We start from the raw sequence: 18,403 nt of genomic DNA on the forward strand, positions 1-18,403 counted from the left end.
TTTGATTGAAATTTATTGATAATATTTTAGATATATTATTTCATTTTTAAAAGAATTATTTTAGAATATAAAGAAGAAAATTTCTTATCTAATGTTACATAACTACTGTATTAGATGTTGATTTATCAGAGGAACCAATCAAACTGTGTGATAATGATGAGTTTCTGTAATAATTTCATAACTAACAGGTCTTATAAAGACCTATTTTCCTTGTCTTTTTGATATAGGTTACAGGGACATTGAAGTGCAAGTTAGCTTTAAAACAAACCATTTAAATTATATTTAAATTCATACTTTAATAGAAAATCTGACTTCTATTTTGGATGCTTTATCGGTAGAAATAGATGATGATTCACTATGTAGAAAAGACCAAATCTAAATCATTTGCGAAACCAATTGTTAGATTTGAATCCTATTATATATCTATGAAGAATTTTCAATGTTGCAGATTTCTCGCAAACTAGTTACTAGTTTACGCCAGCACAGTCGAAAGAATACTGGAAACCTTCGCAATATTCTACAGTTGGAATCTGTCATTGGACAGATAGATGTCTTTTCTGTCGTTGACGATTTGATAGTTTATCCTAACTTACTTTTTTAAACAATAAATTATTTGCAGGTTTATTGACCTTACAACATTTTTGACATTTAAGCGACAAAAAATATAGGATATGAAGTATATCTTGTAAATTTAAATTTTATTTACCGTACATAACCTTTGTTAAAAACAACGGATGTACGGTAAATTGCAGTTAATTTGTCTGTTAATAACCTTTGTTAAAAACAAAGGTTATTAACAGACAAGTTAACTGCGCTAACGATTAGTACAATATGTATTAAATTATAAATTACTATAATTCGAGAATTTTTTCGATATCTTTAAGCTCTCCTTCATAAAACTTTTTATCAGACTTTCATACAATGAATATTTTTATTGTTTAATACATTTTTGTAAACTAATTTGATCTTCATACCAAATTATATTTTATGTATCAATTTTATATTAAAGCATGGTTGTTGAACAATAATCCTACCGTTTTATTCCAACATTAGGCTTCATCGATTAATAGCTATATTTGAGACTAGCAGACCCCGACACGCGTTGTTGTGACTCAAAATGAATGTATTATAAATGTATAACACTTCCCCCTTGGGGGGGAATTTTTCGAAAAATCCCTTTTTAGTGTCTATTCTGTTGACGTACTCTATTAAAACACAATCAAAAACGCAAAAACCGCATCTAAAATAGTATAAACAGAAGCAGAGTTCTTTACGGTAAGCTTTAATCTTGTCCATCTCCCCCCCAGTGGGGAGAATTTCGTCACGTATATTATATAAAAACACGCGCGTATTCGAATGCAGCGTTGTGTGAAAATTTCAAAGGAATCGGTAGGAACAAACGAACATTACATTTTTATTTATATAGATAGAATGAAGATGGTCTGCTTTAGTTCATCCTCACAGAAAAGCAAACTTAGGTCGTCGTACTCGTAGTGCCATCTGTTGGACATAAAAGCCTTAACCCTAGATGATATCTTTTAATTTATATGAATGTTTAATGGATAATATACAGCCTATGTCCACCCTGAAGTTCCATTCTAAATATTGGTGAAAGAATTTTTGAAATCGGATGAGTAGTTTCGGAGATTACCCCTTCATACAAACTTACAAACATTACCTCTTTTAATATTAGTATAGATTATCTGAAATAAAATAGTGAATACTTTGTAATTTTAAATATAAAAGAATCAACTTTTCGTGAGTCGCTTATTAACCACTTGCCGCTCACCGATTAATTAATTTAATGTAATTAAGCATTAAAAATACTTAAAACTGAAAAAAAAGACGAAAAAATGCGCTAATTTTGAAGAAAAAGCTTCAAATTTTATTTTCCTTTGTCTTGCCTTTCTGTGAAATTTGACACTGATGAGTCATTGTTTACACAGCTGGATGACCTTGAGAACAGCTGGAGTCGGATTTCCCCGGGACATTCTCATAGAAGTCTCGGGAGGCGATGGGTTTATGGTAGGGTGAATACTAGTTGGCCGTATATTTTAAAATATTTTTAAAAAATTAAAATTTTTATTGTGATTTCCGCCCCCCTGACTTAATTAAACTTATATATAATAAAATCTATTAATTAAAAAAATTAAACTATTGGAGGTCGTTTTTGACATCAGAAAGTAGCTTTAAATAACTTTACCGAAGTCAAATCCGTGCACTACAACTTTAGAACGATTAATTAAATTTGATAAAAAAAATCCCATTAAAAAACAATTAAGCCTTAATCGAGCCTTATCAAAGGTTAATTAAAATCGCGATAAAATTTTTTGCGCGGGCAAAAATTTTTGAAAAAATTTGAAAAAAAACCTGTTTTTTTATGGATCATGAAAATAGGAATTTGAACTCGCTTTAAGAATTTTCGAACATCATCCTATAAGCTTAATTTTTCATAGCAGTATTCATTTACAAATGTCACAAACTCATTTCAGAATACAGTAAGGTCGTGCTAGTCCGAACTAATTGAGATCAGTGTGATTAGAGTATGATGATGTTAAGGGCAGACCCGAGAAAAAAGCGGGTTTGACTTTACAGCAGCAGAGCTAACCTCTGCTGCTGTAAAGTCAAACAGAATCACAGAATGAGCGGCAAAGCTCACATGTGAATTACGCTTACTTTACACGTGAGCTGTAAGTGTATAGTTGACAAATCCATTATTTTAATTAGGGGAATGGTAGAAGTTATTCGGATGACCAGGGATTCAGATTAGTGCGACCGTACTGTAATCCAACTTTCAATATACAATAGAAGTTCGTTAATCCGGCACCTACAGGACCAGTGTTACCGGATTACTAGATATTTTTCAAAAGTTATATACGATCCGAACATTACAGATATTGGGTGCGTTGTCTAGTAAAGCCGTTTATTAGACAATGGTAATGGGACCATTTTTACAGATTTTGTATCAACGCAAGCTACTGCATACTTCAGATTTGTTTATTTACGCTCTTTAATCATTCTGAAAATGATACAATGTGTGAATTCAATTAATTTTAACACATTAAAAAAAGACCTGAAAAACGTTAATGACGTTATTGCCCGGGGTCTGTAGCACATGTCTAAACAAATTCAGATTCGCAGTATTTTGGCATGCCGAATTGTTATCGGACACTTTTCAGAAGGTGTCAGATTAACAAACTTTCACCGTACTAAAAGGATCGCTAATTAAAGTTTAAACCATGCCACGAAATAAATAAATTTCTTGCTAATCTTACAAATTCTTAAATTTAGTAAACATATTTTGCAACTTAAAACTGTGTTTGCTTTATAATGCATCTGAGAAATATAATCACGAATAATTCAATGAATTGCATGGTAAACTTTCTAAAATTTAAATAAAAATCTGCAATTCACTTTTGAAAGTAATCATAAATTTTCGAACAATTCTCAATCGTCCAATTGACATTTTATTGCGAGTCGTCGTCACGTCTGTGATCGAAGAATTCGATTTCATTTTATGATGATAAATACACGTAATTTTTTGTAGTTTGTGACTAGTGTAAAAATATTTACATAAATTTATTTTAAAACGAGCAATGTTTAGTATTCTTTTATTTTTTGTAAAAAAGGGAGAGATTTCAAAGAAATAAAAATTAAACCGTTTATTTACATCAAATTTTCAGAAATGTTTAACATATTTCAGACGTATTCAAGAGGAAAACTTCTAAAAACTAATTAACAATAATATAATCATGATATAATATATCGATGTATTTAATAATCCTGATGAGAACTGTAGATACTCGTTTTTCTACAATTCTGTAGAATTGGAAATATTTTATGTAAATCTTTCAGAAAGTCAAAGTTCACAGTTCCGAATTTTGAAATAATTTTAAAAAAATCTTATTAATTAAAACTTATGTAAATACAATAAAAAAAATTCTTATTTACGTTTTACTTTTTCCACATTTCAAAGCATCTAATAAGATGCGTTGTTCATAAGCCAGATCACAGCTTGAGAAACGACGTCGGAACACATCGTGCGGGGGAATGAACATAACAGTACCAATGTTACTATATTTACTAATTCTCTTTGTATTAATTCGTTACGTGAAATAAATATCATTAATTTATATTGGCAAGTGATAAAGCTTCATTTTCTATTCAGTATCAATTCTCAGTAAGCATTTTCTTCTCTGTATATTTAAAAGCTTTCCTATTTTATCCAATAATTACTGTGTTTTACTGCTTATAAGACGCAGTTTTTGTTAAAAAAGAAAAACGCTTCACATATAAGACGCAGGACGATTTTTAAGTTGCGATCTTCCTTAGGTTAATGATTTCCCCAACGGTCTTTAGTAGGCTATGTGTAGCCTTTACCTAACTCAATTCTCGAATAAAAACGCTATTGTTTAATTAAGTATATTATTACTATTATTGTTTTCTGTTATTCTGTAAAGCTGCTTTTGCATGTATTTTAACAGTAAATGACTCTGTTTAAATTCCTGTATTTTTTCTAATAAATAAAATTTTAATTTTTTAAACCAGAATACAATAAAAAAAAATGTGCCAAAGGCGCGGGATGGCTAAGCACAAATACTTTTTTCTAAATAAGATGCGTCATAGGCCAGTACTAAAAATGGTTACAATGAGAATAATTGTAGCGTATGTTTGCATTGATAAAATTCTGCAAATCAGTGCAATAACGTCTGTTGTATTATTTTATTAAATAAGATAATTATATTCTTTTTTCCTGTAAATCATTCATAATAAAATCTTTAAAATAAATTGTACAAACTTCTATCTTTTTTATTCTGCATTTGACATTATGTTTAAATATGAAAATTATTATCATTAACAATTACAGACAGTCAATAATGTAGATAAACAAAATTCTTCACCATTTCAAGCTGGTCTTTGACAACAATACAGTATTAAAACAACTAAGTAAAATATTTAATTTATGAGCATTAGTGTTGTACTTAATGATAAAGTAATGTTATATATAATTTAATCCATATTATTAACCCTCAAGTAGGCTATATTAATATCTGAGATTTGTATGGACTCAAAATATTTATGAAAACACAAGAGCCTTCATCAGATTTTAATCTCGATTCTCCTAATAAAGATACTTAATCATGTGGCCTGGCTACATAAATACTATCCAAAAATACTTATTTTTCGTGAATAGATCATATCGGAACGTCGTTCGTTCTCTTTATTCTTTAAAACAAATTATGGATTATGCATATACACTTTCAATTATTTCTTTTTATAACAATAGGTTATTCCAATCCTCATGTGCCTTTCTAATAGTTTCACGAGAAATTAGGAAACAAAATTCTGATATTTCAGACGAAAATTATAAAATCGATAGGTACGCCTGTTGCTTAGGCCAGTGTATATATTGTGTGTATTATTTTTTTAACATGTTACGGTAAAAGATTAATCCCGCGATTAATACATAATCCTCAGTTATTATGCATGATCACCAACGATTTCGGTAAATGTGACAAATTTCTTTCATGCATTGCGAATCAATCACATTTAGCGGTGATTATCGTCAGTCTAGGTTGGTAAATTTGATAAATAATGCAGTAACTCTTAGTTAGAAACTAACCAAATTCAGCACTGAACCGAGGGATTACGACTTGTGCAGCTCATGAAGAATAGATCATATCATAAAAGCATTAAGTGTAGTCGTTATAAAGCCATGTTTGGTTCACCCTTAAAACTTGGGATGAAGACATCATCCCTTCCTAATGATGCTGTAGCAATGTTCGCACCGCAGAGGAGAGAGAGATAATTGAATCACTAGATCAAAATCAATGTCAGAATGATCCAATGAAAATATTTCAGAAAAAGTTTTGAAAATTAACAGCTATCACTCAACCTGATGTGACTCCCTGATTCGTCAGCTGAAGCACAGTCTAGTATGGAGGTGATCAGTCTTTCTACAATCAAGAACAGAAAGGAAGAAGTTGAGAAGAGAGCGAACGCAAATGCAGGTTTAGAAGCTCAAGCAAAGAAAATGAAGAAAATATCAGATATGAAGTTTGCCGTAGACAAAATAGGAGATACAGCAAAGCTAAAAATAGCAGATGTGGACAAGGCAAGAGGCGATCCGGGAATTATTTTAACAGTAATGTTAGTTACTAAAAATGACGAGTACTATCAATTGGGAACATCTTTCACAATTGTATACCAGAGATCAGTTTATATGTGCGAACAATTTCTTACAGTACAGAATGTGCCAAATATCATTCTTTCTCATAGGGAGTGCGCAAGAAAAACTTCAATTTCAGGAAGATCGGATACCAAAGGTGTTTACGTAAAGGAAAGTGTAATTCAACCAGATGCAAATACAACAAAAATGAAAAATTATGTGACTCAAAATGTCATAATAGTTTGAATAAGCAATAAGAATTATTCCAGTTCTATATTTTTTCCCAGCAAATTTTTTTATATTTTTGTAAACATTAAGAAAAGTTGTTTCAGCTTTTTTTTTTAGTTTCCTTATATTCACCAAATCATTCTAATATTAGTAAAATAAAAAATGTATTTTTGATTCGTTTTATTACAATTTCTTTAAATCCATAAGTCCATGCAATTACTTCATTAAAACAACAAAAGACGGGAAATTTTATATTTATCAAATTTATGAAATACATTTGGAAATTATGCAAAAATCACTTTAAAAATAATATATTTAGCTATAACTATTAACTTAACAAATTCAATTAACAAATAACAAATTCTATTAAATTAACAAATTCAAATACGTAAACGCCGGTAAAAGTGAGAAATTTATTGAAATTTATCAATCTTACCAAGTTGATTGGTGATTATGCATAATTACCGGCTATTTACTTTTACCGTAATATATATACCGCTAGCGTTAGAAAATTATACACACATTAGCATTAAGAATATCTCACAAGAATATGGTATTTAACTTAATAAATTCTTGTCGATTGAATATCCGTGCGATAAGTAATTCATTCTATCGTCGTGAAGAATACAGACACAAATCCAATCCAGAGCTCATGAATTTTATAGGAATTCATAATTGGGATTCACTTTTTATTCCTCGCTGATTCTGTGGATGAAATCAAATCTTAATACAAAATGAGACTGACGATTAGAATTTATAGCAGGGTTTCTTAAGCTTTTCCCATTCGCGCCCCTGTATTGCCAGAGAGCATTTTATGCAACTCCGAGCGTATACATACGAAGATACTGTACAACTCCTCAAAAGGGGGCTATATTACGGTCTTCGTTTCCCAGATATAAATTGTGGTGCATTATCTTTTGAACGTCCTTCGTAAATAGAAAAATGAATTTTAATCAGTAAATTTCTCAAAAATCTTTTTCCTAATGTTTTTCACTTTACTTCGGGCCTACGCTCCTTGGCCCCCTCTGGGTGCTCTACTGATTCAATAGTCAGTAGAGCACCCAGAGGTTCTATTCAATATTCAATTGAAAAGTCATTTAGATAAAAAATTTTAATACATGTAGAAACAAATACAATTAATTGTTAATAAATTTTTAAAAATAAGTAAAGGTAAATATGAGACAATCTTATATCTTCTAGACCGACTTTCTATAGTTTCTTCTACATCATGTTTTCTAATTAATCCAAATCTTTTATAAATAACGAATTTCCTTTTAATCCGAGAATTTAAAAAAGTGAAATCTCTATTCTTGAGAAAATGCTTTTACTGTTCACTGTGCAAAAAGTTTTTTAAAAATTTCCAAAACACTTTTTGGATTCTCGAGATTCCAAAGTTCGGAAAACAAATCCATAGTCACAATATACAAACCAAAATTTTATACCTATATGCTGAAGAATGACGGCAAGAACACTTTATTAAAATTTTTACTTTCTGTAATTAAACTATTGTATTTCTATAAGAGCATTAAACTTTGTGGTGTTATTTCACATATGTGCAACGCAAAGTTTGGAAAAAGTAAATGAGACCGAATAGAGGAGTTATTTAATCGAAAAGCACAGGTAGAAAAGAGAACGAACGATTTATTTCTCTGTTGTGTATCCATACCGGCATTTTTTAAATTTTAATTAAATATTTTAAATCAAAATAGTTTCCGAAATTATTTTTTCTAGCTAGTATTGAAGAATCTGACAGAGGAACATTTCGAATTAGAGTGACAATCTTTGAAAACAGTTGCCAAAGTTTTCGCTTAAGAAGCCCTGGTCCATAGTTTCGCAAAAATTGTAACGAACTTACTACAGGTATTTATAAAATATACGTTTTAAATATATAGCATTCATGTTCTTTTCTAAAAACATATTTTTTAAGAGATGAGTTGTTTCTGGGAGGAAAGAAGATTATTTTAAAACAAGAAGTGTGACAAATTATGATGAGTAATTTTTTCATATTTATAAATTATTACAAAATTTTAAATTAAACCAAAGCAATATGTGCTTGGCTGCAAATTATTATAAAATCTTGTTTCATAAACTAGATATAATATTAAATATTATTATTAAAATAAATTTGTCTACAGTTTAATTTTAATTTCCAACATATAAGATCTTTTATATTAGTTTTTGTTAATCCTTCATAATTTGTCGGTCACGTAGAAAAATTTCAGAGCATAGATGTATTGTCTTTTTATTTTTTGTTAATCTGCTAACAATATTTAAAATAGAATTTAACGTTTTATTGTAAATTGTTTGCATACTTTTTTTCAATAATAATCGTAATTATATGACATTTCATATTTCAATGTTTCACAACTGCAATATAATATCACGAATAAATTACTTCTGAATAGATTTTTTAATAAGGTGAATTAATATTTAAATACATTATGTATCGTAACTTATAGGGGAGATCGGGGCAAGATCGGCATGTTAAGCTTTACTTAAATTTTGTGTAATAAATACTGCTGTAAACTGAAAAAAAAGCTTTGCATATTGTCTATTGGAATGTTACCTTACTATAGAACTGGTTAAAATCAGTTTGGAAATAAAAATAATTAAAATAATTACAACTTTACAAGAAGAGAGAAATTGACGAAGTTGCCCCGGGTATAGGGGCAAGATCGGCAACTTCTCTCTTTTTGTAAAGTTGTAATTATTTTAATTATTTTTATTAAAGTTGCCCCTGGTATAGGGGCAACAGTAATGGGGCAAGATAGGCACGTATATAAAATTATGTTATTAACAATGTATAAGTTGGAATTCACTATTAAAACAAAGAAATACAAATCCAACACCCATTTAATATTATTACAACGAAATGCAAGTTCAAAGACATATATACATGAATAACAAATGCAAACATGTTTTCATTTATCATCTGTTTGATTTTTATCCTTTGCTTCTAATGTGGCTTTATGTTGCCGATCTTACCCCGCTAGTCATGATTTCGAAACATTAAGTACAACCCTGAGAACAGAATGCCAAGCCACGATCTGGCCACGTGAATAAGTTGAAGTTACATCCTTCTAACAGGAAAAGTAACTTTCGTTATCATGGAATTATAACAAAACCTGCCAATTCAATATAAATGGAAAAAAAATATTATATGGAATTGAACGAAAATGAAAATTTGCTTGATAATTCAACTACGCTTGTTGGAGAACAATAAAAACACTACACTCAACAAGCCACCAATAAAACTCAACTGCCTAACCTATAACCAAAGTCTTCTTTTAATTTGTTTTTTAAAAAAAGCGCTTGACAAACTTGCCCCGCATGCCGAAGTTGCCCCGGTCTCCCCTACATGAAAAACTTCCTCAACAATTTCTTTTATATATTGTAAACAAAGTTTAAAGAGATTATTTGTGAATAAAACTTCATGTAAAAATTCTTTGATAAATAATTTCGATTAAATCATGACTTTTGAAAACGGAATTTCGTCAAAATAGTTTAAATATATAATTGCGTTTTCATCCAAAATTATGTGTTTACAATGAAACTGTTATCATTTTGCTATAATCGATCGAACTAAAATCACTTTATTACTATATATTATATTTTAACTGATAACTATAAAGAACTTACGTCACAGTGATATAAGAATGTCTCCGGATAAGGGCAACGAAGAAAATGTAAATCATCTTAAATTGACTATAATTCATACATTACAATCAGTATAAAGCAGCATGTAATGATACCAGCCAAAGTTTATCAATTACATAGTATCCATTTTATAAAGGCTTAACTATATATTTATTTCATCACTATGAGATGTCCCTTCCCTATTCCAATTTGCATATGTATAGATAGATACAATTAAGTCACGATAATGATTACTCGGATAAAATATCATAATAAAATGCAAATTTCAATAAATACTGTAATTTTTTAACTTACATTCTAAAGGCCACATGGTAAGCCACTATTCAGATTAGAATCCGATCCAGATTCGATAGTGAATTCGAACGGAAGAATCATATATTTTTTAACGTGAGAAAAGGAAATGGGATGCTACTGTATAAGAATTGCATTTGTGTAGGTCTATTAGGCCTACATTTTAAAAGAATTTGACTTCAATTAAAAAAAATATATTTTGAGATCAATAAGTACAAGCTAATTTCGTAAAATTGTAATGTGATCAATGTTAACATGTAACTAAATATTTGAAATGTAACACTAATCAGATGTCAATTGGTATTGACCTGATGCACTTATTTATTAGTTTTGTTCAAAAACTTTTACAAAGTTATTCAGTATCTATTAGGCAATTTTTTCGTATAAATCATTCAGCAATGATTAATAGAGAAAGATTTATGTTACAAATAACTTATTTCTAATCTATAAAGGAAATCTGAAACGTCTAGCACAAGTGCAACTAAAAGAAACTTGGACGGAAAAATATTATTTTTGAGTTGTTAAACAAGGTTCATCTTCTTGATTACATTAATCAACAATCTAGAAAAATAATTCGATATGAAATCTGATGATTATTACAAGGTTTTCGAGAAAAGAGATAGATTTTTTCCCCTAAGAGTCTTCAATGTTACGAATTACGTAAGATTGAACTGGATTGCTGATTAAGCACGCATAATGTGTGCCTAAAGTAAAAACATGGAGTGATGAGTAGAGAAAACAAAGAAATTAAACCTGTTAACAGATTAAGCATGCATAATGGCATGTTAAGTAAGAATATAAAATCGTTATTATAAGAGTGCAAATTATCGAATTCGGTGTTGTCATATTTTCGCCGCTTTGATGTTGGCTTGTCATATCAGCAAAACTGAATATTATCATAAATGTTTGATAAGTGAAGTGTTTGTGAAATCAAAAAGATTAACAGCTTAAAAAATAGAACACCACTGTATAAGAATTAAACTTGACGAGCAATTACTTTGTTTATGACAAAGAAATATTCAAAATATTTTCCTGAAAGTAACTGTTTGTGTGTAGGTCTATTATCTTTTCTGCCTGGATATTTCCTGAAATTAAATCTTTTCTCTTCACTCCACTAAAGAGCATATGGAACTTTGCTCGACTCTCTTTTATGTCCTCTTTAAGTTTCTCTCGTTGCTCTACTCTCTCCCCCTGCTCCACTATGTTAATATCCTCAGAGTCAACTGGCTTGTAGTGAATTTAACAACCTTGAGTTGCTATTGGGAATGAAATTTCGATCCGAATTCCCTTTAAAAAATTAACATTCTGTATAGAATTCGAATTTCTTATAAAGAGAGAATAATACTATTTATCGAGTTTATTAATGGAAGTGAGAAAAACTTCGTTTATCGCAGTTATCTGGCTGACGAGAATCCTATTTAACTTTGACATACTATAAATGGCTTCGCAATGAAGTCCCATAACTGTAAATTACAAGAACATATATAGCTCTAAACGAAAATTATTAAATAAATAAAAACCATATTTTCGGCTATTAAAATATTTTACAAAAATTAAACAAAAATCAATGAATAAAACAGCTAAGTCATTGGTTAATTATAAAAACTTTTAGCGAAATAAATAAATTGTACAAACTTCTATCTTTTTTATTCTGCATTTGACATTATGTTTAAATATGAAAATTATTATCATTAACAATTACAGACAGTCAATAATGTAGATAAACAAAATTCTTCACCATTTCAAGCTGGTCTTTGACAACAATACAGTATTAAAACAACTAAGTAAAATATTTAATTTATGAGCATTAGTGTTGTACTTAATGATAAAGTAATGTTATATATAATTTAATCCATATTATTAACCCTCAAGTAGGCTATATTAATATCTGAGATTTGTATGGACTCAAAATATTTATGAAAACACAAGAGCCTTCATCAGATTTTAATCTCGATTCTCCTAATAAAGATACTTAATCATGTGGCCTGGCTACATGAATACTATCCAAAAATACTTATTTTTCGTGAATAGATCATATCGGAACGTCGTTCGTTCTCTTTATTCTTTAAAACAAATTATGGATTATGCATATACACTTTCAATNTAAAATATTTTACAAAAATTAAACAAAAATCAATGAATAAAACAGCTAAGTCATTGGTTAATTATAAAAACTTTTAGCGAAATAAATAAATTGTAGTATTAAAAAAAACAGTAAAAGAAGCATGAAGTATTTTTTAAAAACTAGGAAAGAAATGTAATTTGTTGTATGGATAAGATTGAACATATAAAACAATATAAAATGTGCTTTAATTTAAAATTATTTTGTAAATTTGTTAAATTTTTTAACGTTATAGAAAATAGATTTTCTGACGAAACTGAAACATTTTCTGAATCTTTCTGAAAATGTTTTCAATTTATTTTAAAAGTAATTGTAAACATTCTAACTTATTATTCATACAGTACTCGGAAGTTATTTACAGTATTCCTTAGATGTTTATTGAATCCGTATGTACAAATATTTTGAAAATATTAAAATTGACTTCAGTTATTAAACTCTTCTTTATAAAATATTTAACCCAAGTAATACTAAACATATAGTTTGACAATTATTTTTGTATTATATTATTTATATTCTGAATGACATTTCTGATAGATTATTTATCATTCTCTATTATTTGGTAATTTGGATATTGGTCTATACATTATATTTTTCTTAAGCATTTGTTTCATATGAAAGCCATATGACATGTTTTTTACTGCTCTATGATTTATTCGTAAATATGTTTTACATCACAGAATGAATTACTTTAATGCAAGATTAGAGTTTCAAAATTAATTTTAAATATTTTATTTTTAGAGCAGCCGACAATAATTACCATTTGAAGTTTGTTCCGAAATAACGCTTATTGATCAGGTTTGAAAATTTATATATAGACTATAAACTTTTAATTAAAAATTATTAAAAGTACTGAGTAAACAATGTATTTTATCCAACTCGATTACTATTAGGGGAGATCGGGGCAACTTCGGCATGCGGGGCAAGTTTGTCAAGCGCTTTTTTTAAAAAACAAATTAAAAGGAGACTTTGGTTATAGGTTAGGCAGTTGAGTTTTATTGGTGGCTTGTTGAGTGTAGTGTTTTTATTGTTCTCCAACAAGCGTAGTTGAATTATCAAGCAAATTTTCATTTTCGTTCAATTCCATATAATATTTTTTTTCCATTTATATTGAATTGGCAGGTTTTGTTATAATTCCATGATAACGAAAGTTACTTTTCCTGTTAGAAGGATGTAACTTCAACTTATTCACGTGGCCAGATCGTGGCTTGGCATTCTGTTCTCAGGGTTGTACTTAATGTTTCGAAATCATGACTAGCGGGGTAAGATCGGCAACATAAAGCCACATTAGAAGCAAAGGATAAAAATCAAACAGATGATAAATGAAAACATGTTTGCATTTGTTATTCATGTATATATGTCTTTGAACTTGCATTTCGTTGTAATAATATTAAATGGGTGTTGGATTTGTATTTCTTTGTTTTAATAGTGAATTCCAACTTATACATTGTTAATAACATAATTTTATATACGTGCCTATCTTGCCCCATTACTGTTGCCCCTATACCAGGGGCAACTTTAATAAAAATAATTAAAATAATTACAACTTTACAAAAAGAGAGAAGTTGCCGATCTTGCCCCTATACCCGGGGCAACTTCGTCAATTTCTCTCTTCTTGTAAAGTTGTAATTATTTTAATTATTTTTATTTCCAAACTGATTTTAACCAGTTCTATAGTAAGGTAACATTCCAATAGACAATATGCAAAGCTTTTTTTTCAGTTTACAGCAGTATTTATTACACAAAATTTAAAAGTAAAGCTTAACATGCCGATCTTGCCCCGATCTCCCCTAAGTTTCAACGTTTTTTCTTAGTAAACAAGATTATGTTACAAGCCAAAGATACCCTATCGATAAAACTAAGAGTAGTACTGGGTGGTCTTCCTTTTCATTCAAGACCAACCTTGAAATCGAAAGACTTCTATTTGCCTTAAAGAATGCTGTGTATATTCAAGAGTAAGCACGATAGTATGTTCACTTTTAAAACTGCTAATAGTTATCAAAATAATGAAATCCCTCAGAAGCTTTATTACCAATATTACCAAACTCATTTCATCAAAAAACGTGCTATTATAAGTCTACCATATTGTAAGATATAATATAAAACTGCGTGAAAGATAACAGAGAAGCTATAAGAAACATAAACTATTAAATATCCTTTTAAGCTTTCTTCAATACAAAACCTAAGAAATATCCTATAGATTATACATCGAGGTCTACGTAATAAAGGGGAAAAAATCTATTTATTTGCTCAACACGAAACAATTCAATTCAAGAATTAAAAAATCTCTAGACAATTTTAAAGAAGCATTTTTGCGTGAAATTTTCAATTTTATCTATTATTTAACCATGGATTGTATTAAATAATATGATAACGAAGGTTCTACACATCTAACAAATAAACTCAAACAAATTGTTTCATCTGTTTTAAATACCTTAATATAACTTCATTTTGAACTATTGTAGCCAGAATTTTGCAAAAATTTTGTTTATCTATATTTAGAACAATCTTAAACATGAATAGAGCTCTTACTCGTTTTAATCGAGAGAACACTGAAATTTGCGATAGCAGTAGTTCAGTTATTCACTCTCTGTTTACAAGATTAAAATTTGTTCATTTATATCGAATCATGATATCCGCTTTCTAAAAATTACCAGAATTAGATGCGACGTTGTAGACTGAGTTAGAGTCGTGCGCTATTTATAGTGAAGCAAAATGAAAAAAATAATAAAGTAATACCATGCATCCTTTCAGAGAGAGATACAGTTTACTAGTAGAAATGAAACAATACAAGAAAAATATTTCAGATAAATAAATGTATTGATTTTTTCATTAAAAACCAACACAGTATATAAATGGAAATATTTCATTCTGAAAACAAAAATTATCTATATAAATTGACTTGATAAGGATGATGGTGGTAATTCTGAATAGCAATCCGTATCTATCTGTATATAAACAGAATAATATTTAGTTCGCTAAATTCATTAAATTAGTATTGTTTAATATTACACGCATTATATATTTTTGAATAAGCTTTTTAATTAATTACTAGAAAAGTGAAATTTTAATAAAAACTCTAAAAGTCATTACTTTTGGTTTATGAATTAGTAAATGAGGCATTTTTCTGTTTATATATGAACTTTAAACAATACATATAAAATATTTAAATTTTCCACGTAATCTTTTCTAAATTTCTTCGTTTCTTTGAAGCACTAATACGTTATTCTTCCATTATACAATATTTAAAAATAACATAAAAGTAATATAAATTTGTCCACTTCGAAATGAATATATAAAGTTATAAATGATGCTATATATATATATATATATATATATACTAATGTCATCTGCCTTCAATAACAAAAATAATAATGAATTCGGTCTTGTCATAACAAATAACTAAGTTGAATTTATCAAATGATTTTATATTCTTAACATATTCTTATGAGAAAATACTATTTTTAATAAACTATAATTTGCTATGGCAGGAAACCAACTTTTGTATCATTTATCGACAAAAGTGATCAATATCATGGATTATTTTAAATGTTTTNTTATCGTATATACCAGTATATATTACAATAATTATCATTATAAATACATTTATCAATATCCAATTTGCCTACCTCAATTAGGCAAAATTCAATATGATGATAAAAAGGGAGGAGCACAAATGACACGAAATCATCATTTCTCGGATAAAAACTATATAATATGAGCTGTTTAGGAGTTATGCCAAATCTGCTTTTTTCCCCAGAGAACAATATCTAGTTAAAGAGTATAATAAATCTTTGATGAAATCAATAATCTAAATTTATTATCATATTTCAAAAATGTAATAATTATAACCGAAAATTTTAAGATTACTAATACTAAAATATTCATTTGATAAACCATTTTAGTTAATTTCAGTAAATATTCATGCAGCATTAATATTTCTGTACATTTTATGACTTTAAAGAAAGAAATTTCCGTAATCCCAACTTAAAAAAATAAAAATAAAATCATAAAACACTAATTCTAATATGAAGACGCAATTAAACACAAGACAATGTATGCATTTTCTTTTTGTGTTATAAAAGAGGATTTACGTTCTTTAAAGATCACGATAAAATTTTTAATCTTATTCTAAATTCTATGCTTTTTCACACACAAATGACAAGTTTCATTCTGAAAATTTAATAGTAGTACTCTTAATTTGTGTTTTACAGAAATTCGATACAGAAGTAAGATTCAAAACATAGAAGTAATTGAATTAAGGTTTGATTCAAAATTTTATATAGTGTCTGAACAACTTTACATATATTTAGCCGTAAAAAAAAATTTGTCAGAACACTTTTTAGGAAAACTCAATAGCGTGATTAATTATTATAAGTATCAATTATCGAAATTCAATTAAAAAATGAATATATGTATATATTCATTTTTTAATTGAATGTCGGATTGTTATATATATATATAACAATCCGACATTAGCAATCTAACTTAATAATTCTAAAATTTGCAAAGTAAATCTCAGATATTCTATCAATATATTATCTACAATTTTTATCGCTTTCTTAAAAAATCCAGCAATGAGTTGCTTAACTTTTCTGGCAACGTTTAAAACTGCGTGTGTGGCGTCATCTGTTACGATATTCCATTATTAAATACTTTTTATATTTTTAATTATTATAAAATAAAAAAAAACTAATTTTGAGGGTAGGAGATAGGTTTTAAAAATCGTAAATGCTAATAACGAGTAAGTCCGATCTTACTCGAGATATGACACACGACCCCTTTTATCACCACACCCCTCGACCTTTTGCCACCAAAATTTAACAGCAGCACAAACCTCCTTGCAAAATTTCAGAAATTTTTGACAATAAGCACAGAGTTATTAAGCTTCAAACAGGTGAACAAAATCGTGCCCCACTCACACTAACATCTCTAACATCTATACATATAGGAAAGAAACCCGATTTTTTTTTTCATTTCTCGACGTTTTAAGGTCCCATGAATCCAAAAATGTAAAAATCTTGGGGTCATTTTTTGACTGATCGCAATACTTTTCTTCTGTTATATATAACAGAGCGGGAAAGTATCAATAAAACTGTAAAAACAATATAATTGATATAGATACAGTACTTGTATATGTGTTACCGCTAAAGCTCGAAAGTCGTTAATGTGTACATTACCTAGCTAATCTGCAGATTAACTAGTGTGATCCGTTAAAGTTGCTAAAATTGTTTTATTTCTCAAATTACCTAGGTAATGTGCAGATTATCTAGGTAATGTGCAGATTATCTAGGTAATGTGCAGATTATCTAGGTAATCTGCAAATTACCTACTATGCACTCGGTAAAGTGAAAATAAGATCTTTGCTGGAACAACAGCAACGTTTCTGTACGCTTAAATTAACATAATGTTCTTTATTTAATTTTCGATATCCAAAAAACCAAGTTAATACAATCAAACAATCGACAAATTAGTTGATAGAATCAATCATCAACCAATTAAAAAACATACAAAAAATCAAACGATTTAAAATATTAATACAATTAGGGAAATTATTATATGGAATTTCGGGACTTTGAGTATCTATCTGAACTGAGTGGACCGAGACGACTTCAACGATACCCTACTTTTGGACCGGAGACGAAAAGTAATAAAGTTATCATACTTTTTCTGGTGATCGCGTTATATAATTGTGCAGTGAATGTTACCTATGATGAGTAAAATGGCGGCTCGTCTCTGATTCCAGCAAAGAGAAGAAAGGAAACAGTGGGGACGCACGTTCTAACCTAACCTAACCTAGTCTAATAAATTACCATAATTATTACCAACCAAATTATTAGAATAGGTTAGGTTAGGTTTGAACGTGCGTCCCCACTGTTTCCTTTCTTCTCTTTGCTGGAATCAGAGACGAGCCGCCATTTTACTCACCATAGGTAACA

Source organism: Centruroides sculpturatus, unplaced genomic scaffold (genome assembly GCF_000671375.1).
Source record: "Centruroides sculpturatus isolate CEXI.00-Female unplaced genomic scaffold, Cexi_2.0 scaffold237, whole genome shotgun sequence".
Classification (NCBI taxonomy): Eukaryota; Metazoa; Arthropoda; class Arachnida; order Scorpiones; family Buthidae; genus Centruroides; species Centruroides sculpturatus.